The 22,575-nt window shown below is 50.4% G+C and overlaps 1 protein-coding gene and 1 non-coding gene across 2 annotated transcripts in view; one reads left to right on the forward strand and one right to left on the reverse strand.

Annotated features, from left to right (window-relative positions):
• The window catches only part of LOC127042669 (zinc finger protein 558-like), a 187,519-nt gene that overhangs the window by 90,619 nt on the left and 74,325 nt on the right, over nt 1-22,575 (forward strand). The gene's annotated exons all lie outside the window — the stretch shown is intronic.
• TRNAV-AAC (transfer RNA valine (anticodon AAC)) lies at nt 19,987-20,059 on the reverse strand. The gene has a single exon. It is a non-coding gene; the product is annotated as a tRNA-Val (tRNA).

The following is a 22,575-nucleotide window of genomic DNA, read 5'->3' on the forward strand; positions in this document are numbered from 1 at the left end:
AGCAGCTAGTCCTGCAGATGGAGGGGAGCAGTCAGTGGAGGCAACATCAAGTACGAGCCCTAGGAGGATTGTGAGGGCGAATACAAATCGGGAGGAATCACAGCCAGCTGCTGTGGGGGATAGACCGGAGAATCGCATTGTCACCAGGAAAAGGCAAGTCTACGTGATTGGAGACTCTCTACTGAGAAGAGTAGACAGGCCTGTAACTAGACCTGATCGGGAGAACAGAAGAGTGTGCTGTCTGCCGGGGGCTAAGATACAGGATGTGGACTTGAGCCTGAATACGATCTTAGCGGGAGCGGGAAACAATCCGTTGATTATCCTTCATGTGGGAGCGAACGACACGGCTAGTTACTCACTGGACTGTATCAAGGAGGACTATGTCAGACTGGGGAAGAGGCTTAAAGACATCGAGGCTCAGGTGATCTTCAGTGGGATTCTGCCGGTTCCTAGAGCGGGGCGACGAAGGAGTGACAAGATTATGGCGATCAACAGATGGCTCAGGGAGTGGTGTTATAAGGAGGGCTTTGGGATGTACGGTCACTGGGACGCATTTACGGATAGACAACTGTTTGCTCAGGATGGACTTCATCTCAGCAAGGAGGGAAATAGAATTCTAGGATGGAGGCTTGCCGACCTCATCAAGAGGGCTTTAAACTAGAAAGTTGGGGGAGTTGGTTGGGAAATGTTCGGGAGATCTCCATGCCGGAACATAACCTGGAGAGGGAAGTAAACAAAGTGAGCGGGGATACCCTTGCGGCCCCAAGATTTGATCCAAGGAGGAATAGTGGAGTAGAAACCAGAGTAACGGGTGATGCTGGTGGTAGAAAGTTTGTGCACGACGGGGGAAAGAATGTCACTGACGCCAAACGCCTAAAATTAAAAGGTTTGTACACTAATGCGAGGAGCCTAGGTAACAAGATGGAGGAACTGGAGTTACTCGTGCAGGAAGTGAAGCCGGATATTATAGGGATTACCGAAACCTGGTGGAATAGTACTCATGACTGGAGCACGGGTATTGAAGGCTATGTGCTGTTCAGAAAAGACAGGAAGAAAGGCAAAGGTGGGGGAGTAGCCTTGTACATCAATGATGAAATTAAATGTAGCGAAATAAGATGCGATGGAATGGATAAGACAGAGTCCGTCTGGGCAAAAATCACGCTGGGTAAAAAAGCAACTAGAGCTTCCCCTGAGATAGTGCTTGGGGTGTGCTACAGACCGCCGGGATCGGATTGGGATATGGATAGAGACCTCTTTAATGTCTTTAATGAAGTAAACACAAAGGGGAAATGTGTGATTATGGGGGACTTCAACTTCCCAGATATAGACTGGAGGACGAGTACTTGCACGAATAATAGGGGTCAGATTTTTCTGGATGTGATAGCGGATGGGTTTCTTCATCAAGTAGTTGAAGCACCTACGAGAGGGGATGCCATTTTAGACTTGGTGTTGGTGAGCAGTGAGGACCTCGTAGAAGAAATGGTGGTAGGGGACAACCTTGGTTCGAGTGATCATGAGCTGATTCAGTTCAAACTAGATGGAAGAATAAACAAATGTAGATCTGCGATTAGGGTTTTTGACTTCTCGAGGGCTAATTTTAAAGAGTTAAGGAAATTAGTTAGGGAAGTGGACTGGACGGAGGAATTAGTGGATTTAAATGTGGAGGAGCCCTGGAATTACTTTAAGTCACAGCTGCGGAGACTGTCGGAAGCCTGCATCCCGAGAAAGGGGAAAAGAACCATGGGCAGGAGTTGTAGGCCAAACTGGATGAGCAAGCAACTCAGAGAGGGGATTAGACAAAAGCAGAAAGCTTACAGGGAGTGGAAGGAAGGCAGGATCAGTAAAGAAAGCTACCTTGCTGAGGTCAGAACATGTAGGAATAAAGTGAGGAAGGCTAAAAGCCACATTGAACTGGAACTTGCAAAGGGAATCAAAACCAATAGTAAAAGGTTCTACAGCCACATAAATAAGAAGAAAACAAAGAAAGAAGAAGTGGGGCCGCTATACACTGAGGATGGAATGGAGGTTAAGGATAACTTAGGCATGGCCCAACATCTAAACAAGTACTTTGCCTCGGTTTTTAATAAGACTAGTGAGGAACCTTGCGATGATGGAGGGATGATAAACGGGAATGTGGATATGGAAGTGGATATTACTGCAACTGAAGTAGAGGCCGTACTTGAACAGCTCGATGGGACGAAGTCGGAGGGCCCGGACAATCTCCACCCGAGGATATTAAAGGAACTGGCGCGTGAAATTGCGAGCCCGTTAGCGAGAATTTTTAAGCAATCGATAAACTCGGGGGTTGTGCCGTATGACTGGAGGATTGCTAATGTAGTTCCTATTTTTAAGAAAGGGAATAAGAGTGATCCGGGTAATTATAGGCCTGTTAGCTTGACGTCTGTAGTATGTAAGGTCTTGGAAAAAATTTTAAGGGAGAAAGTAGTTAAGGACATAGAGGTCAATGGTAATTGGGACGAATTGCAACACGGATTTACTAAAGGTAGATCGTGCCAAACCAATCTGATCTCCTTCTTTGAGAAGGTGACGGATTACTTAGATAAAGGAAATGCGGTAGATATAATTTACCTAGATTTCAGTAAGGCGTTCGACACGGTTCCGCACACGGAGCTGTTAGTTAAATTGGAAAAGCTGGGAGTGAATATGAAAGTTGTAAGGTGGATAAGGAACTGGTTAAAGGGGAGACTCCAGAGGGTCGTATTGAAAGGTGAACTGTCGGACTGGAAGGAGGTCACCAGTGGAGTCCCTCAAGGATCGGTTTTGGGACCGATCTTATTTAACCTTTTTATTACTGACCTTGGCACAAAGAGCGGGAATGTGCTAATAAAGTTTGCGGATGACACGAAGCTGGGGGGTATTGCTAACACGGAGAAGGACAGGGATACTATTCAGGAAGATCTGAACCACCTTGTAAACTGGAGTAATAGAAATAGGATGAAATACAATAGTGAAAAGTGCAAGGTCATGCATTTAGGAATTAACAATAAGAATTTTGGATATACGTTGGGGGCGCATCAGTTGGAAGCGACGGAGGAAGAGAAGGACCTTGGGGTACTGGTTGATAGCAGGATGACTATGAGTCGCCAATGTGATACGGCTGTTAAAAAAGCAAATGCGATTTTGGGATGCATCAGGCGGGGTATTTCCTGCAAGGATAAGGAGGTGTTAGTACCGTTGTATACGGCGTTGGTGAGACCCCATCTGGAATACTGTGTGCAGTTCTGGTGTCCCATGTTCAAGAAGGATGAATTCAAACTGGAACAGGTTCAGAGACGGGCTACGAGGATGATCCGAGGAATGGAAAAACTGCCTTATGAAAGGAGACTCAAAGAGCTTGGCTTGTTTAGCCTGGCCAAAAGAAGGCTGAGGGGGGATATGCTCGCCCTATATAAATATATCAAGGGGGTTAACGTTAGGGAGGGAGAGGAATTATTTAAGTTTAGTACTAATGTAGCCACGAGGACGAATGGGTATAAACTGGATATTAGGAAGTTTAGACTTGAAATTAGACGAAGGTTTCTGACCATTAGGGGAGTGAAGTTCTGGAATAGCCTTCCGAGGGAAGTAGTAGGGGCACAAGACTTTCCTGGCTTTAAGACAAAGCTTGATAAGTATATGGAGGGGATGTTATGATAGGATCGTTAATTTGGGCAATTGATCTTGAATTACCACCAGACAGGTCTGCTCAATGGTCTGCGGGGAGATGTTGCATGCGATGGGTACTGAGTTGCTGCGGAGAATTCCTTCTTGGGTGCTAGCTGGTGACTCTTGCCCACATGCTCAGGGTTTAGCTGATCGCCATATTTGGGGTCGGGAAGGAATTTTCCTCCAGGGCGGATTGGCAGGTGCCCTGGAGGTTTTTTGCCTTCCCCTGCAGCGTGGGGCACGGGTCGCTTGCTGGTGGTGTCTCTGCAGCTTGAGGTCTTCAAACCATTTTTGAGGATTTCAATAACTCGGTCCTGGGATAGGAGTTGTTATAAAATTGGATGGGTGGGGTTCTGTGGCCTGCCTTGTGCAGGAGGTCAGACTAGATGATCAGATTGGTCCCTTCTGACCTATGAGTCTATGAGTCTATGACCCCTTTACCCCTGTCCGCACCCCTCACCCCAGCAAGCAACAGCCCCACTCCTCCCAGCCCCGGTTCTTGACCGTGGCTTCCGAGGGGCCACAGCCATGGCTAAGAGGGCACAATGTGAAATGTTTGGGGACCACTGGTTTAGGGTGACGTCCTCAATCACTTCTCTGCAGTCCAATAAAAGCTATTCCTCACTCACCTACCCCTCCATCAGGACGGACTAGGTATGTTCTGCTGCCCTTCACTCATACAGGAAGGAGAATAACATTTCATTCCACTCAATCCTAAAGTCATTTGTAACCCAAGACCATCCCAAACTGGTCATTTTGGGGAAGCGGCCCCATCATGCTGCATAGCTAGGCAGAGTAGGTGTGTCTATGCAAACACGGTCTGTTCCGGAAGTCTTTCCCCAGCTCCTCACTAGGTGAGAGAGGGGAGCTCATTCAAACCCTGCTTTCGCTTAGTATTTAAAAACTCCTTAGTGTCCCTATCTCTGCCGGCCTTAGATTTCTCCTCCTGTCTGTTTTTTGACAGCTCAGATGAGGTGACCGAGTGGTTAAGGTGATGGACTGCTACCCCATTATGCTCTGCCTGCATGGGTTCAAATCCCATTCTCATCAGAGGCATTTAGTCTTCACCCTCCTTTATAGACAACCATCTCCCCCTTTGGTACAATAACAGATCAAACAATGTTGCTTGTGTTACCCAAAATTGGGTCAGTTAGTAAGCTTAGAGAGGACTAATAATGCCCCTCCCCCCCAGAGTCTGGCAGAAAGCAGCACATTTATTAGCTTGATAGCTAAGCTCAAAAGAAGGGATGGGGGAAGGTGTCACACTCATACTCACGCTCCCAGGACAGGCCTGGCAGTGGAGATGTCAGGATCCTTTAAGGTAAGTGTCCCACAGCGCAGCGATGGACAGTGCGATGAAGATCAGTCTCCCTGAGGTGCAATAGAATGTAACACAGCGAACCACTGGCCAGATGGGCCGGGTGAAGGGCATTCACTGGAGGTACAAAGGAGAGTGGGAAAGCCACTTCACAGGCATTCAAAGCGGGAAAGGACACAAGCTGGGGGAGTTTAACAGACCTTTTGAGCATACAGGTTATACAGAGCATACAGATCACTGCTGCTCCTACAACATGATAAGTTCTCAAGCAGCATGTTTCTTACTTTGCCCATCTGTCAATTTTGATGAATATTGATGGAAATATTTTGCCATTGGGTTGTGTGTTTACACAGAAATTGACATTTACCAACAAATACACAATTCTTCCAAGCCTGCCTAGTCTGCAGTTGATGGGTTTAGAGGGACACATTCACTCTTCCAGGTCCCCATTCCAGGCCTGTGCTCTCCAGGTTGTCAACTTCCCGCACTGCTGGGATCCTTCCCTCATCTCCCCCCAAACCACTGCCCCACCCCCACTTCTGGGGTCCCCTCCCTACACTGTCTAACTCCACTGCTGGCAGGATCCCTTCCTGTTCCTTTCATTTCCTGCCTCCACTCTGGGCAAAAGCTCTGCACTCTTCCCACACCAGAAGTTGAACCCAGGCCACCTGGGTGAAAACCAGGAATCCTGACCACTAGCCCATAGGGGACTATTGTTGCATCTGACGAAGTGGGTATTCACCCACGACAGCTCATGCTCCAATACGTCTGTTAGTCTATAAGGTGCCACCGGATTCTTGGCTGCTATTATTACTACAACTCAGGCCTTGGCTACACTGGAGAGTTACAGTGCAGGTGGTGGCTTTACAGCGCTGTAACTTACTCCCCGTCCACACTGGCAAGGCACATACAGCGCTGTATCTCCCTGGCTACAGTGCTGCATGTGCTCCACCTCGACCAGAGGAATAAAGAGAACAGAGCTGGTGATGCAGCGCTGGGGTGCCAGTGTAAACAGTGATTAATCTTACTACGCTGTCACTGACCTCCGGAACCTTCCCATAATGCTTTTAAGTAGAGATAACGCTCTTTGTTTTGGTGTGATGCCTCTGTTTGCTTTGCTGTGAGCTCAAGGCTCCCGGAGCTGCTTATCTGAAAACCAAACATAGTTACTGTTTGCAGTGAATGAGCAGAGGCAGGGGGATCCCTTTGGAACACCCACAGCTGGTGTTTGCTTGAGGAGAGAAGCAGCCGGGTGGGCACGGGGGAGGGGGGGTCTGTTTTGGATCAGCGGCTTATCTGGTCTGTGAGGAAAAGAACAAAGGCGGCTATTTGCATTTAGTGAATGAGAGAGGGGTGGGGGAGGAGGCTTGAACTTGCCAGGCAGGGAGCTGACACAGTGTCAGCTCCAAAAATCCACTCGCTCTGTCTCCCCCACGCTCCGTGTCACACTCCACCCCACCCTCCTCTTTTGAAAAGCACATTGCAGCCACTTGAATGCTGGGATAGCTGCCCATAATGCACCACTCCCAACAGCGCTGCAAATGTGGCCATGACAGAGTGCTGGTAGCTGTCAGTGTGTCCACACTGCAGCGCTTTCCCTAAACAGCTGTAGGAAGACAGCTTTAACTCCCAGCGCTGGACAGCTGCAAGTGTAGCCAAACCCTCTCTAAGCCGACCCCTTATGAGAACAGCAGGGACTAGCATGACTAGATGTCCCGATTTTTGGGTCTTTTTCTTATATAGGTGCCTATTAACCCCACCCCCATCCCAATTTTTCACATTTGCTGTCGGATCACCCTAGCAGGGGTTGCACACAGGGCTGCATTAACCTTCAGGTGCTGAGGTTTCCCTCTCTCCATTCCCAGAGCCTGTGATCAGGAAACAGACATCAGGGCTCCCAGGTGCTGCACAGACCATGACTGAGATCAGACCCCATATTATGCAAGGTGCTGTACAAACCCTGGGCAACGCTGAGACACCCAGGAGGTTCCCCTCAATTTCCCTGAGCCTCTGCTGCCCAACTTCTTCTGAATCCCTCTGGCTCACCCCCCCCACAAAAAAACCCCACCTTTCCAAACAGTCCTTCTCTCCTTGCCCCCTGATTCTGGTTTCACACCCTGGGACCATCTCCTCTCTTTGTCTCTCCCCCTCCAGGTGAAGCAGAGATGGAGGCAACTTCAGCCACTGGAGTCAGCCTCAGCGAGCACTGCAGCCGGCCCCGGGGGAGGGGGGGTGTTTGCAGACACAGGAAGGGAGCAGGGGGTGCTGGGAAGAAGGCGGCAGGAGAACAAAGCTCAGAGACCCAACATGGGGAAATTCCAGGGGGCGGGGCTCTGACACATCCCAGGTGCGGACAGCTCCTGGGGGCGGGGCTCTGGCTCAGCTCGGGGGCAGGGCAGCTCCTCGGGGCGGGGCTCTGGCACAGCCCATGGGCAGGGCAGCTCCTGGGGGCGGGGCTCCAGCACAGAGCGGGGGCGGAGCAGCTCCTGGGGGCGGGGCTCTGGCACAGAGCGGGGGCGGAGCAGCTCCTGGGGGCGGGGCTCTGGCACAGCCTATGGGCAGGGCAGCTCCTGGGGGTGGGGCTCTGGCACAGCCTGGGGGCGGGGCAGCTCCTGGGGGCGGGGCTCTGGCACAGCCCATGGGCAGGGCAGCTCCTGGGGGCGGGGCTCTGGCACATTGTGACACCGAGCCCGGGGTGAACAGCTGCTTTCTGGTTCTCCACGTGCTGCCAGCAGCGCTGGAGCTGCCCGAGCCGCTGTTCTCAGCTGCAGCCAGGATCTGCCCCCGGCCCCGCTGGGATCCAGGTGGGGACAGAGACTGGGGCCCGGGGGTTCCCCTTGGTGTGGCTGGCGGGGGCGGGAGGGGAGAAGCTGGAGCTGCAGGCGGGGGAAGGGCGGTGGGACATTGTGACCCGGAGCCCCCGGGGAATGAGAGGCGCTGGGGGGCAGGAAAGTGACTCTGCCCCAGGGAGCCTGGGAGAAGCCTTGAAGGCGTCTCAGCCCCAGTGGAGCTGCAGGAGGATCCGCCCGCCCGCCCTGCTGGGATGCGGGGGCCGGGGCCCGGCCGTCGTGTGGGGGGGAGGGGCGAACCCCGGGACAGGCGGGGGGGGGCGGTGTATTAAATCCCTCCCCATAGCAATGTGCTACTCCCGGGCACTGCGCATACCCAGTAACAGCCGCTGAAGCCGCTGCCCTTCCCCCTGCCCGGACCAGCGGTAACGTTCCGCCGGGCGCTGGGGGCGGGGCTGGAGCGGGGCGGGGAAGTGACAGGGAGCGTGGGAGGGGCGGGCGCAGAGCAGGAAATTGATGGGTAGGGGGGGTCAGGTAGCTGGAGGCAGGGTTCGTGGGGGGCTAAAGGGAACAATCCGGGCTGGGGGGAGGAGCAGGAGTTGAGCTCAGGGTGAGGCGCTGGCAGAGCCCCCCCCTTTGGTGTGAGGGCGGAGGTGTCGAGGGGGGAGGAGAAGCCGGAGTTGCAGGTGGGGGAGGTCACTGGGGTGGGGGTGTAGATCTGTCTCTGTGCAGCCAGGACATTCCCGGGGTGGGAGGGAGGTGAGTTAACTGGATCCTGTCCCTGTTTTTGCCACTTCCTCCCACACACACATTCTCTCAAGCTTTCCCCTTTTCTCTCTCATTATCACACGTGGCTATAAAATCCAGGGAGATTCTCCTCTCCCCTCCGCCAATGATCAGCTCTCTAATTGCCTCTGATTTTCCCTTTTCTCTCCATACTTCTCAAATGTCAATTTAAAATCTCTCCGATGGGGGGTGGATTTTCCCACCCATTTCATCTGCAGCGATTTGTCCTTGTTTGGGTGGGAAATTGTTGCCCTGGGTCATTCCCCAGAACATGGCTCCCACTGGAGTGGGATGGGATGAGGTTCCCGTTCTCTGCCAGGGCAGGGAAGGGAAGGGAGGAGCACATCCCCCATGGAGACTGCCCAGACCCCATTTCCCAATTCCCCTGCGGCCCCCTTCCATTGTCCAGGGAGCCTTCCAGCTCCCCCCCTGCCCTTAAATCAGCTCCTCAAAGGGCTCTGAGCTGCTCACGTGAATGGTTGCCCCGTGGCCGGGGGGCACCATCACATTCTGTTTATGTATTGGACAGTCATATAAAATCCAGTCCAACAGTCCCCCTTTTCCACTAGTTATTTAATAGCAACATCAAATCCCCTCCGATCTTGGTGGTTTTCTCTCATGTTATCAAATGTCGTTTGTGACAGGGTTCTCTCTGCGTGTCTCAAAGATTGATATAAAATACCGCAAACATTTGCCCCACTTCTCTCTAGTTGTTTTATTTCTAATTGAATATGATGGGTTGTTTCCCAATGTGCTAAGATGCAGCCGCCTCTGGGGTGGATCCATGGTGGCCATTATTTGCTAGTGACAGCCCGTGGATCTTTCTTGCCCTCCAGGCCTTCCATTCTCCTGTTAAAGAAGCACTCCCCAGGCTCCCTCTGCCTGTGTGACTGGCCAGCAGGAGGTGGTGTTAACTTTCTAGCCACTTCTCACACTCTGTGAGGTAACACTTGCAGGGGCAGGGAAGGTGTCTGTGTGGGGAGATTGCAGCTGAAGGGGCATTGTGGTAGGGGGAGGCCTCTGGGTGGCTGGGCAGGGGGTACCCTAGTCAGGTTGGTGGGTTGTGGAGGTTTGGGGTTTTCGGGGGTGGTGGTTCTGATGTGCCCATCCCTGAGGCTATGGGTCCTGGAGGTGGGTATCGCTGGGGGCCTGGTGGCTGCAGAACAGTGGGGGTGGGTGTCTCTTGGGGAGGCGGGACAGAGGGTTAGAGGGAGCCTGGTTCTGTGCCAGGGGCTCTGTCTGTGCTTCCCCCGCTGGTTCCTGGTTTTGTTGCCATGCCCAGTGCACAGAGCTGGGGGAGGGGATCCCTGGCACTAGGTGAGGGCATGCCAGGGAAGCAGAGTGATGGGTCGCACTGTAAAGCATCAGGGGGTCACACTGGGCAGAGGAGAGGGTCCCAGGCAAATGTCAGGGTAGATCGTTCTGGAGAGTGGGGAAGTTCCTAGGCAGGCAGTGAGGGACTGAGTTCCCAGTGGGTAGGGGGTCCCTTGAGGGGGTCCCTGGCTGCTGGGGGCTCTTGGTAGGGGGAACCCTTTGGGATTCCCAACCTGGCAATCATGGTGTGGTGGGGGTTCTCTGGCCGGTGGGGCTTTGAGGGGTATCTGGGGTCCCTGGCCAGGGACTCTGGGGGCTGCGTCCCAGGGAATATCTGATGGGATCCTGGCTGGGGGGTGTCTGGGGCCCCTGGCTGGGGGGTCTGGGCTCTGGGTACTAGGGGGTGTCTGGGGGCTGCTGCTAACCATGATCCTTCTCTCTGGACAACTTGTACCAGAGTCCTGGCTCCTAGTCACCAGGTCACCAAGTCCATTCCCCAGTCACGTGCCCTGTCACTGTGATAACTTTCTGTCCACTTAGCAAACACTGTTAGTGTGAATTCACAGAATTTACTTTTCTCCTCTTTTGAAAACTGCAGGAACTTTCGGTTCCGTTTGGAAAATTTTTGCCCCCAGTCCTTGTCCTAGATCTGCGGGGGTGAGGGAGGTGGGAAGGGAGTCAGCACTGCCACACGATGGTCTTTTCCACAGCGTTCTGAACTCATTCTTTCTGAAATCCGGTGTCATTGAGACCGTTGTTAATCCAGAATCACTGTATGGAAAGACAAGGAGTGATTCCAGATGGACAGTGGGTCAAATGAGATCAGCCATTCTCCCTGTGAGGAGGGGCTCCCATTAGCTGCTCTCCCCAGAGAGCTAAAGGAGGGAAGCTGCTCATACACTCCGTCCCTCTCTGCTCAGGATATTGGGGTTCAGCTTCCTGGGTCAGATGCTGCAGCCTCCATTGTGATCTGGGAGACCAGGCTTGGCAGCTGCTGCTCCCCCAGTGGGGCTCTGTGCTGGGAAGTGACCTTAATTAAAGCTTCTTCTCTGCCCGGCCCAGGGGATGACTTTCTGCAGCTGGTCCTAGCCCCCTAGGGCAGTCCTGGGCCCTGTTACTACTAAATTCTGAGCCAGAGTCTCCAGGTAACTGAAAGACCTCAGGGAATGTCCTAGGGTCTGGCAAGAAAGTGACTCTGCACAAACAATACCACCTCATTTCTCCTCCCATTAGCGGTTGCCAGGAGGAAATCCAGCCATGGGAGAGCAAAGCCCCCAGGAATGGGACTGTCCCAGCCAGAGGGGCAGGGAGAGAGGACAGGGGAAGGAGAGACTGAAAGGGGCAGTGGGAGAAATGAATGTGGGGGAGAGATTTCCAGCTCTCTAGTCCACCCAGACACATGTATTGCTGCATCCTGGGGCAGAACCACTTTCCAGTGAACAAAACAAGGATCAGACAGAGCAAAAGCCAGTTCCTGACTCCATATTCCCCCTGCTGGGGTGTGGCTGCCGTGGGGTCAGTGTCTGAGGGAATCCCCCACAGTGACTCCTTTGGTTCTGCTCTTATCTAGCCTTGTGTTCAGAGAAGGGGTGAGGGGAGAGAGAAGGGAGGTTAAAAATGTGTCTGTGGACTTAGCCTGGCAGGAGGGGCCAGGTCTAAATTGTAATAAACAGATTGAGCATTTCCCAGCATGACAGAATCTAGGGTGTCTGTCTGCAGGGAAAGGGCCTGGGGGAATTGTGATGTGAAATTAACTAAAACCGGTTCTGAAACGCCCACAACTGCCCTTCTCCCCCAGACAGGCTGCAGAATGTTTTGCTCCAGCTCATCCCAGCCTGGCGTGGGACAGGGAAGAGAAATGGCTGCAGTGGAGTCAGTCCAGGTAGAGATTATCGGGGGGTTGCTGGTGGGTTCCTGCTGGAGGAAAGGGAGAGCAAATACACCAGAGGTGGGAAGGTTTGCAGAGTCTGGTTTGGAGGTTGGAGCGGGGCAGGAAATTCACAGCGTGGGGAAAGGAGGAGGCCAGGGTGTGGCAGACCTGCTGGGAGTTATTTACTAAGTGGCCTAGATTCTAGGAACAGACCCAGGAGGTTTGGAGGTGGAAATGCCCTAATTTGTGAAGAGAGAAAATAACCCACCTACATGGAGCTAGTCAAACTGACCAGACTCCTAGTGCTGGAGCCTGACCTCATTAACCATCAGCTGCTGTGAGATATAAAGGGGACACCCATGAGTCAGGCTTATTGGAGCTGCCTCTCCCTTCCTATCCCGCTCCTCACAATGAGGAGGGTGTTGGGCATCCTACCAGCGAGCTCTCCCTGGACCCTGCTAGGGGCTCCATCTCCTGTATCAGTCAGTGGCTAGTAGGGGGGTGATGGATATGCTGGGAGAGATAAGGGGCTCTCTCTTCATCCCCTCACCCTGGCATTTGCTGGATACTCTGAGCCAGGTTGAGGTGGGACTCTCCTGACTATGATCCACCCAGAGCTTCCATTTGATTCACTCTTCTCTGCCACAAATAGTGGGGCAGCAAGTCCTTAGTGTTGGACTCTTACTCTTTCAGGGGCTGGTGACCTTCAAGGAGATGGCTATGTATTTCACCAGGGAAGAGTGGGCTCTGCTGGACCCCACTCACCCCATCCCCTCTACTGGGATGTCATGCAGGAGAACTATGAGACTGTGACCTCGCTGGGTAAGGGTTCCTGTCCCTTCTGTTCTTGGAAGGGGAAATGAAGAGTGAAGGTTCACGCCACCCCCACAATGCCATCTGTACCCTGTCCTGTTTCAGCATCACCCCAATAGGCCAGTGACACACATAATACCAGAGACCCTCCTCTGCTGCAGAACACTTTGGGAACAGAGCACAGGAGCCGTATTGCACAGTGTCAAATATCTCCTGTTTGCTCAAGTGAAACTGGGGGTTAGGTCTGGCATAACTGTCCCATACCCCTAATCATTTTTCTTGCCCTTTTCTGAACCTTTTCCAATTCCAATATTTCTATTTTTGAGATGGGGTGACATGTGCATGCAGTATTCAAGATGTGGGTGTATCATGGATTTATTTGCTGTTTTTACAAATATGATCTATGAGATATTCTGTCATATCTATCACTTTCTTAATTATTTCCTACATTGTTCACTTTTTTTCACTGCTGCTGCACATTGAGTGGATGTTTTCAGAGAACTATCCACAGTGACTCCAAGATCACTCTCTTGAGTGGAAACAACTAATTTAGACCCCATCATTTTGTATGTATAGTTGGGATTGTGTTTTCCAATGGGCTGCACTATGTGCTATCCTGTCATCTAGTACTGCTGAGATCTTGGATTCAGTAATATCCCTGCCCTTCCTGTTCCCTTTCTCCACCGAACCCCGCCAGCCCATGCTTCCTGTTCCCAGCTTCCCCAGGATTCTCGCACTGTCTCTGAACCTCTCTGTCAGCAAGAAGCAGTGCCAGGGACACTTGCCCTCTGTCTGGAGTCTTCGATTTCTGGGACATGGATTTACTTTCTCTGTGTTGTAAGAGGCTCTGTCATAATGAGTGTCTGTGATGTTACCCAGAGTACAATCTGGACTGTTAAATAGCTGTACCTCAGTCCTCCAGCATGGGGTGCCTTTTCCACTGTTTTCCTGCGAGAACAGCCCCTCTTGGCCAATTAACACACAGTCTCCAGCATGTAACTCACTCCCAGCTACACAGTATTGAGTGCTGCTAGACAGCCACTCATGAATTACACCTCAGGAGAAAACCAGCAAATTCTCAAGTGCCCAACTTTCCCCCAGAAATGTGCATCTTGCACTGTCCAGCACGCTACTGAACGACCCAAGCTCATATGAAGTCTGTCATTTCATCAGCGGAAAATGACATGCACCAGCTTGTTATCCCAAACAGAGTTTCCAACACACTTCAATCCACACATACTGGTTAGATGAACAATAAACCAAGCTTGTTAACTACCAAAAACTAAAACTAGGCCCAGTCCATGAAAGGGGCACTCCCAGGAGAGACTGTACAAAGGCTGGAACATGAAACACCTTTGTAAACCTGAGACAGCTGCCTTGGGGACAATGACAGGGAGAATCCCCCAAAGTGACTCCTTTGTTTCTGCTCTTCTCTGGCCTCCGATTGTTCCTTCCAACGTGGAGTACTTTGCACTTGTCTCTACTGAATTTGATCCTATTTACTTCAGATCATTTCTCCCGTTTGTCCAGATCATTTTGAATTTTAATCCAATCCTCCAAAGCACTTACAACCCCTCCCAGCTTGGTGTTGTCCGCAAACTTGATACGTGTAAGAGAGAGACTGTTACTGGGAGGGTTTCCCCATGTGTCAGAGGGTTACACCCTGGTGGGAGGGGGCTAGGCCTGTACTGGAATAAGGTCACTCTGTGCTTCACAGTGTGCTAGAACCTAGAATGTGCATTAGCAGGGGAAAAGCTGGGGGGAATCGGCTTGTGGAATGGACAAAAGCCTAGTCTGAATTCTCACACCTTGCCCTTTTCACCCCGGCAGGCCAGAGAATAACATCCATGTTTCGCTGCAGATCATCTCGTCCTCCCAGGGGCAAGGAAATGGCTGCAATGGAGCTGTCTCAGGTAAGAGATTATCAGGGTGGCGGGCTCTGCTTGGAGGTTGAGGAGCAGTAAATGCATAAGAGGGTGGGAATTGCTAGAGGTGGTGGGAAGCAGGAAATATCTCGGGTGGAGAAAGGGAGGGGACAGCATGTGACAAACCTGCTGAGACTTGTGTAGTGTAGGGCGTGATGGGTTGTCACCCCCAGGAGGCAGTTTGTGGAGCTTCTGGGAACTGCTGTGTCCTCTAACCCTCACGCTGGGCTGGCCCTTCTCACACTGCTTTGCTGGAGATTTCGCCAGCCTCTCCAGGCCCTGTTATCACCCAACACAACAGCAGGTGGCGCCATGCAGCCAACTAAGCTACCTGAGTGTGTTACCTAAGCCACTCAAGGACAGATAGAAGACAAGAGCCAATTTCCCACTCCCCAACCTTGCACACTTGCTGTAGTATAAATCCAGAATGATACCATCTTATAGTGCACAGAGATCTCTATAATACAAGCTCATTAATGTAGTTCCCCTTCCCCTCGATATGGGACAGATGTGCACAACAAGCTGAGATTTTCCCCAGACACTTCACTCAAAATACGCTGGTTAAGATAAAGCATCAAACAAGTTTATTAACTGCAGAAAGATAGATTAAGTGATTATAAGTGATAACAAACAGATCAAAGCAGATTATTTAGCAAATAACCAAAACTCAGACTAAGCCTAACATACTAGATGGATAGAATTTGAATTAGCAATTTCTCACCCTGACTGATGGTACAAGCAGTCCCCCAAGTTTCCATACACAAGCTAGAAATCTCTTGATCCTGGGAGCAGCACTTCCCCCACATCCGTTTTTGTTTCTCAGGTGTTTCCAGAAGTTCTCTTGTGTGGAGAATGAGGCCAAGAGATGATGTCACACCCCACCTTATGTAGCTTTTCCATATGGTGGGAACCTTTTGTTCCAAACTCAGTTCCTAGTCCAGTTTGTGGAAAAATACAGGTACTAAAATGGAGTTTAGTGTCATGTGGTCTGGTCACAGGCCCTGCTGAGTCATAGTAGCCATGACTCATAGGCTGGCTGAAACATTCACAGGAAGGCTAAGCTCTTCCACAGTCCATTGTCTTTGTTGAGCCATCAGCACTGTCTGGCTTCTTCACTGTTGTACCTGAAAGGCTCATTGTGGGTGTTACCCAGAGTAAGCACATTTGAAATACAGATACAGAGTCAATATCCATAACTTCAGATACGAACATGATATGTGCACACAAATAGGATAATCATATTCAGCAAATCAGAACTTTTCCAGTGACACCACACATGATGCATCTTCTACAAAATAGATCATAATTATGTCCTAATCATATTATAATCATACCACTATGATGAATATGGGGGTGTAGTGTCAGATAGGTCCTAATTTCAAGGCACAGGAGTTGGGAATGGAACTTCCCCTCTTTGTGGAACAGGAAATAACCCTCCAGCCAGGGCTGGGACAACTTCCCAGACTCTCAGCGATGGAGCCTGAATCTACTGACATTTCATTAATTACCACCAACCCCAATCTTTGTGGCAACTGTAAACTTTATCAGTGATGATTTTGTACTCTCTTCTAAGTCATGGATAAGAATGTTAAATAGCACAGGGCCAAGAACCAATCTCTGCAGGAACCTGCTAGAAAGAAATCCACTCGATCATGGTTCCCCATTTACTATCAGAGTTTTGAATCTATTTAATGTATGCCGTGTTTATTTTGTATCATTCTAGTTTTTTTTAGTAAAAATATTGTGCTAATCAAGTCATGTCCCTTACGGAAGTTTAGGTATATTACATCAATACTATTAGCTGCAACCAAACTTTTGATCTCATCCAATAAGGATATCCCGTTAGTTTGATAGGCTCTATTTTCTCTAAGCCTTTGTTAATGGGCACTACAATTCTGACCTTCTAACTTCTATTCTTTATGATTGACTTCCCCTTTCTTCCATATATTTTATTTGGAGAGTGCTTGGATTCCTACCAGGGAGCCACTATCAGGGTCCAGAGACAGCCCCATCTCCTATATTAAGCTCTGGCTAGTAGCTATGTGATAAATGTGAAGACCCTGCTTCTGTCTGTCAGATGGGAGACACAAAGGTTCTCTCTTTCTACCCTCTGATGCCTCCTGGCTGCTGTAAGCAAGGTGGGTTGGGACTCTGTTAACATGTGCCTCCCGGAGCTTCCATTTCCCTGGTGCTGCTGTTCCGTGAATAGTGGGGTTGTGAGTGGGTCAGCAGGTACTGAGTATTGGACTCCTGCTCTTTCAGGGGCCGGTGACCTTCGAGGAGGTGGCTATGTATTTCTCCAGGGAAGAGGGGACTCTGCTGGACCCCACTCAGAGAGCCCTCTACAGAGATGTCATGCAGGGGAACTATGAGACGATGGTCTTGCTGGGTAAGGATTCCTGTCCCTTCTGTTCTTGGAAGGGGAAATGAAGAGTGAAGGTTCATGCCACCCCCACAATGCCATCTGTACCCTGTCCTGTTTCAGCATCACCCCAATAGGCCAGTAATATACATACTACCAGAGACCCTCCTCTTCTGCAGAACACTTTGGGAACAGAGCACAGGAGCAGCATCACACAATGTCAAATATCTCCTCTTTACTCTAGTAAAACTGGGGTTAGGTCCAGCATAATGAACAGAAGCTTCCTACCCCCAGCCTTCTCTCAAACCCTGAGCCTTCTCTACCCAAACCAGAATGTGCTTGGGGTGTAACAAGCAGGCGGCTGGAGTCAGAGCTGCCAGTCCAGGGTTACTTATCATACAGACACTCAGTGCGTCCTTGAACGCTGGCTGGGAGTATCCAGACAGGGGAGCTCCAGCAGCAGAACACTGAATCTCACCCAGGATTACAGATGACACAACTCCTCGCCGATCTGGATTGCACCCCAGCATGTGAAAATGGCCTAGGTTGGTAGTGACATTTCTTGAGACATGGAGAGTCTTGCTCCCATATCACCAGGTGTAATAAAAATAACAGGAAAGGCCAAATATGGAAAACTGATTGTTCAGCTTGCTTTTGACCTGCATCATATTTTGCAGTATATTCCAAATAAGGAAATTAACGTGCAACGTATGTGTCATTGTTTGTGGTTTTAAGCTGTAAAAGGCTTGTGTGATTTTTAGCTCAGGAACAGTATTCCAATAGCTGTCGCCCCCTGCGTGCTTGTAACCAAGAAAAGAGCCTCAGGCTGAGCTGATTCAAATATTAATCCTGTGGTCGTTTTCCACAACAGCCTCAATAGGTCCCTGTGATGGAATGTAAGGCTACATCTAGACTACCCACCGTATCGGCGGGTTAAAATCGATTGCTCGGGGATCGATATATGGCGTCTCATCTAGACGCCATATATCGATCCCCGAGCGCGCTTATATCGATTCCGGAACAACACCAACCCCAACGGAGTTGCTGATTTGACAGGGGGAGCCGCGGACATCGATCCCGCGCGGTGAGGATGGGTGAGTAATCCGATCTTAGATATTCGACTTCAGTTACGTTATTCACGTAGCTGAATTTGCGTATCTAAGATCGATTTCCCCCCGTAGTGTAGACCAGCCCTTAATGTCTTCACACCTTCCCCCTGCAGGAGAATGGCTGTTTGACCAGCTGTTTGCCTTGCTGTCTCTGAGGAACTGGTCTGTGGGTGTTCCCCAGAACTGTAACTTTTTCAGTAATATCATACTGTAAAATCTCACAATTTTCCATACAGTGTTACTACACATTTTAACAGGAGGATAATATTCAGTAGGTTATGCATTTTCTAATGATACCTCACAAGCCATTTTCCACTAGCAGGGTCTTCTCTGTTCACAGAATTTCTGATAGTTTGATGTCTGCTGGCACTGGATATCACTATTGTGGCATCTCTCTCTCTGTCTCAGTGAGCACCCGCTGTGGTTGTTGAAAGTCTGTGATGGGATCTATGGGATGCAACTGAACAGTGGCACCCCTGAGCCCTTTGTCCCACCACCTGGGCTCCCTCTCACACATGTGATGCTGAGACAAGCTGTGAATCTCTGGCAGATATTGCACTTACACAGACATCTGTAGGTAGGGACACAGCCAACTGAATTACATGAATGCTTCTGCAGCCACTCATAACACTAATGATAGAAAGTCGCCCCCCCTACAGCTCTGCAGCCTTGCACCCCTGGATCATACCATCTTGCCTTAATCAGAAGCCTGATCAGTGTGAGTTTATTACACAGGGTCCACCCCTCCCTCACTGTGAATAGTACATGAACCAGCCTTGTAATGGAGCTGAGATTTCCCAAGAACTTCAAGCAAAATACACCAGTTTAAGTAGAGCATAAAACAGATTTATTAACTACAGAAAGATGGAGTTTTAAGGATTATAAGTGGTAGGAATAAAAGATCAAAGTAAATTACCATGGAAATTAAAGATAAATTCACAATCTAAACTTTACACCTTATTACACTAGGGCGTAGTTCAGTTATGCACACAGGAAGGCTTAATGCTCGAGCTGCTGCACATGCTGGGCAGGCTTAAGGTCGGGCTCCCCATGGCAGGAGAGAAGAAGACTCGGCCCCTGGAGGGGCAGGCTGGGGCTTCCTGGATCCCATTTGCTCACAGCCAGCGCCCTGCCCCCATTCCCAAGTCATCCATGGCGCCCCCAGGTCGGCCAGAATGGAGCAGCAGTTTTCACTGCACTACGTCCACTTATGGCTTACAGGCAACTCCCAGACTCACCACAGTCCACCATCTCGGCCAGAAAGGAGCCCACTCAGCCTCACCATTGCTGCTTTTCCTTCCCCCCAGAACCCCGCTTCTCCTGGGCTGCAAGTAGCCATCCCTGGGATGCCAACAGGCAGCCACAGGGGTCTGTCTCTCAGCAGCCAACCGCACCTCCATGGGTTCAGCCCTCAGAAGGGCAGGTGGGGGTTTCCTGGATCCCAGTTGCTCATAGCCAGCCCAGCCTCCACCTCTAAAACCATCAGTCATGCCCCCAGGTTGGCCATAAAGGAGCCGCCATTCTCCACTTGGACTCAGCTTTGCTTGTTTTCCTTTCACCCAGAACCTCCCTTCTTCTCCTGGGCTGCAAGTAGCCACTCCTGGGAAGCCAAGAGGCAGGCACAGGATTCTACCTCCCAGCAGCCAACCACACCTCCCCAGGCTTTGCAGAATGAAATGTGGTGCTCTACTAACCCCACTTAACCGCACAGCTTCTTCCCTGCCTTCCTCAGCTCAACTTTCCTCTATTGCCCCATTCCTGCCTCACTTCCTCCTTTGGCCAGTCACGCAAAGGAGCCCAGCAGGAAGTGAGAGCCTCTATAGGCCAACCTCCAACAGCAGAGGTGGCCAAGCCACAAGCCTCCAAATGGTGACTGGCCTAACTACTCTAGGTTCTCCAGCCTGACACCAAGGTGCTTTCTCCACTGCTGTCAGCATCCTCTGTCATGCAGGGGTTGGAGTTATCCCAGGGACAGGCCAATAGGAGGAGTGCCCTTTCTGAATAACAAGGGGATCTGGGAAAAGAAAGCCAGCATGTTTCTGCCTGGTTTTGAACCAGGGACCTTTTGCGTGTTAAGCAAATGTGATAACCACTACACTACAGAAACTCCACCTACTGGGTTGTTGCTCACTCTGGCACAGACCGATGGACAAATCTAGAGAATGTGGTGGTAGCCCCTCGATAGGTCAGCTGGCAGGGCAGAGGACTGGAGCCAGCACTCAGGAAGTCGTCCTTACCTCGCCCGTGTGACTCCAGCTTGAGGGAGAGCTTCTTTTTCTTCTCCTTGCTGACAAAGAGCAAGAGAAGAATGAAAGGTCAGGTGGGCCAACTCGGTGCAGAAGCCCATGCTGTCTTTTCCTGCTGCATAGCCTGAAATGAGGGACTCGTGGCAGTTAAAGGAACTGCTGCACTCTCAGAAAACATCCCGCCCGTGCATAAAGGAGGATAGAAGAGCCTGTTAGTCTAGCACGCTCCCAACTGAACTGTTTCAGCATCTGCTAGGTTTCTTTTTGGCCTGTTACTTTTCTGTCTGGGATGTTGTTGTCAGCTGTGGCACAGAAAAAGGACGTCATTGCGAGCTGCCCATGAAGATAAGATTAACTTTTGCCTTCCTTGCTCGGCTTTACTTGCTTCCTCACCCTATTCCTGCCTTAGTTCCTGTGTTACCTGAAGGCAACGGGGGCCCAGCAGTACGAAGAGGAAGTTAGACAGCTAGACCCTGGTGGCAAAAGTTCTGCCACCGCTTGCCACCCCACTCTCTTCTCCCAGCTTCACATATTGACCGCCAGGGACTTGGTGCCCAGCAGCGCAACGGAAGGCAGTGGACAGAGCCACCCTCGCCTTGAAGCTCTGGCTCATTAAACCGTATCTTCAGTCGCTGATGGCCAATGAGAGACCAACAGCGCTTGCCATTTTAGCACTTGAAAATGCCATTGGTCAGTCACTGGATCTCTTTAATGCTGTTACATAACAAATGAAAATAGAATCTCAGTGTGACATTCTGTACCTTTGGGGGAGTGTGCTGTAACCCCCATATTCCTCATTTTCATATAATCGTGATCTTATATACAGAGCATGCCTTGTAAGGTATCAGGGGAAAGGATATGATCTGCTGAAAGTCATTTCTCTACCCATAGATGTTTACCATTCATGCATATGAAGTTATGAGAATTGTGCAGTGTGGTTATCACTATGCTGTAAGGTGGGGGAGTCAGCCAAATATTAGCTCCCCAGTGACAACAGCAAGGAAAGTAACCAACACCCGGACAGGGTGTCAAACAACCCATCAACAGCCATTGTTCAGCAAGGGAGCTACAGTGCAATCACTTACCTGCAAGAGGACACCCCAGGGGAATTGCTCAGACTTGCTTGGAGAGACGCAGTGATGCTCACCTGACTCTGAAGGGGGAGCAAAGCCAAGAGGGAAGAAAGGACATGATAAAAGCAGAGACATTTGCCATGCTTTGTCTCTCTCGTCCACCTACATCTACAGACACCCCCACACCAAGCAACTGAAGCGCTGACGAAAGGGGAGAGCCTGGCTGAAAAGCCACCAGCCGGCCTGTGGTGAGAAGCATCTAAGTTTGTAAGGACATTGAAAGGGTTAAGATCAGCTTAGAGTGCATTTTGCTTTTATTTCACAAAAACAACGAGGAGTCCGGTGACACCTTAAGAACTAACAGATTTATTTGGACACAAGCATTCGTGGATAAAAAGCCCTCTTCTTCAGATGCATGGAGTGAAAATTGCAGATAGAGGCATAAATATATATTGGAACATGATGTAAAGGGAGTTACCATACAAGGGGAGAACCAGTGTTGAAGGCTAATTCAGTCAGGGTGGATGTGGCTCTCTCCAAGTAATTGACAGGGAGGTGTCAATACCAAGAGAGGGAAAATTGCTTTTGTAGTGAGCCAGTCACCCCCAGTCCCTCTTCAAGCTCAAATTAATGGTGTTAAGTTTGCAGATCAGTTGTAACTCTGCAATTTCTCTTTGAAGTCTGTTTTTGAAGTTTTTTGAATGGCTTCTTTTAAATGGCTACTTTGAATGGCTACGTTTAATTGTGTTATTGAATATGAACATGTAAACGTGTTATGGAAGTCCCATGTGGTCTAGTGGTTAGGATTCTTGGCTTTCACCCAGACAGCCTGGGTTCAATTCCCCACACAGGAACAATGCAGAGCTTCTCCTTGGAGGGGAGGCAAGAAACAAAAAGAATAGGAAGGGATCCTGCCAGCAGCAGAGCTGGATAGAGTTGGGAGCAGTACTGGATTTGACATGGTGCCATAGTGCTAGGCCCAAGCTCTGAAGGGACCTGTAACAGTAACTTCCTCCCCTCTGCAGAAAGGGAGCCTCAGAGCAGCCTGGATATTCAGTAGGGGAGCTGAGACCCCATAGGGCCCTGGGAGCTGTAGTTCCTTGACCAGCTCCCTGCCTTGGAGCAGAGAAGGAACATTTCCCAGCATTCCCTTGGCTGCTATCAACAGGAAAGGGAGGGGGGAAGCTGTGAGACTCCATGTGCTGCAGCTTGCTGGGGCTGGCTGGCTGGCTGCTAGAAGGGGGTGCCACCTGTGAATAGGGAAGAGGTGTGACCAAGGAGTAGAAGGCTTTGGCCCAGGTAGC

This window comes from Gopherus flavomarginatus, unplaced genomic scaffold (assembly GCF_025201925.1).
Source record: "Gopherus flavomarginatus isolate rGopFla2 unplaced genomic scaffold, rGopFla2.mat.asm mat_scaffold_89_arrow_ctg1, whole genome shotgun sequence".
NCBI classification, from domain to species: domain Eukaryota; kingdom Metazoa; phylum Chordata; order Testudines; family Testudinidae; genus Gopherus; species Gopherus flavomarginatus.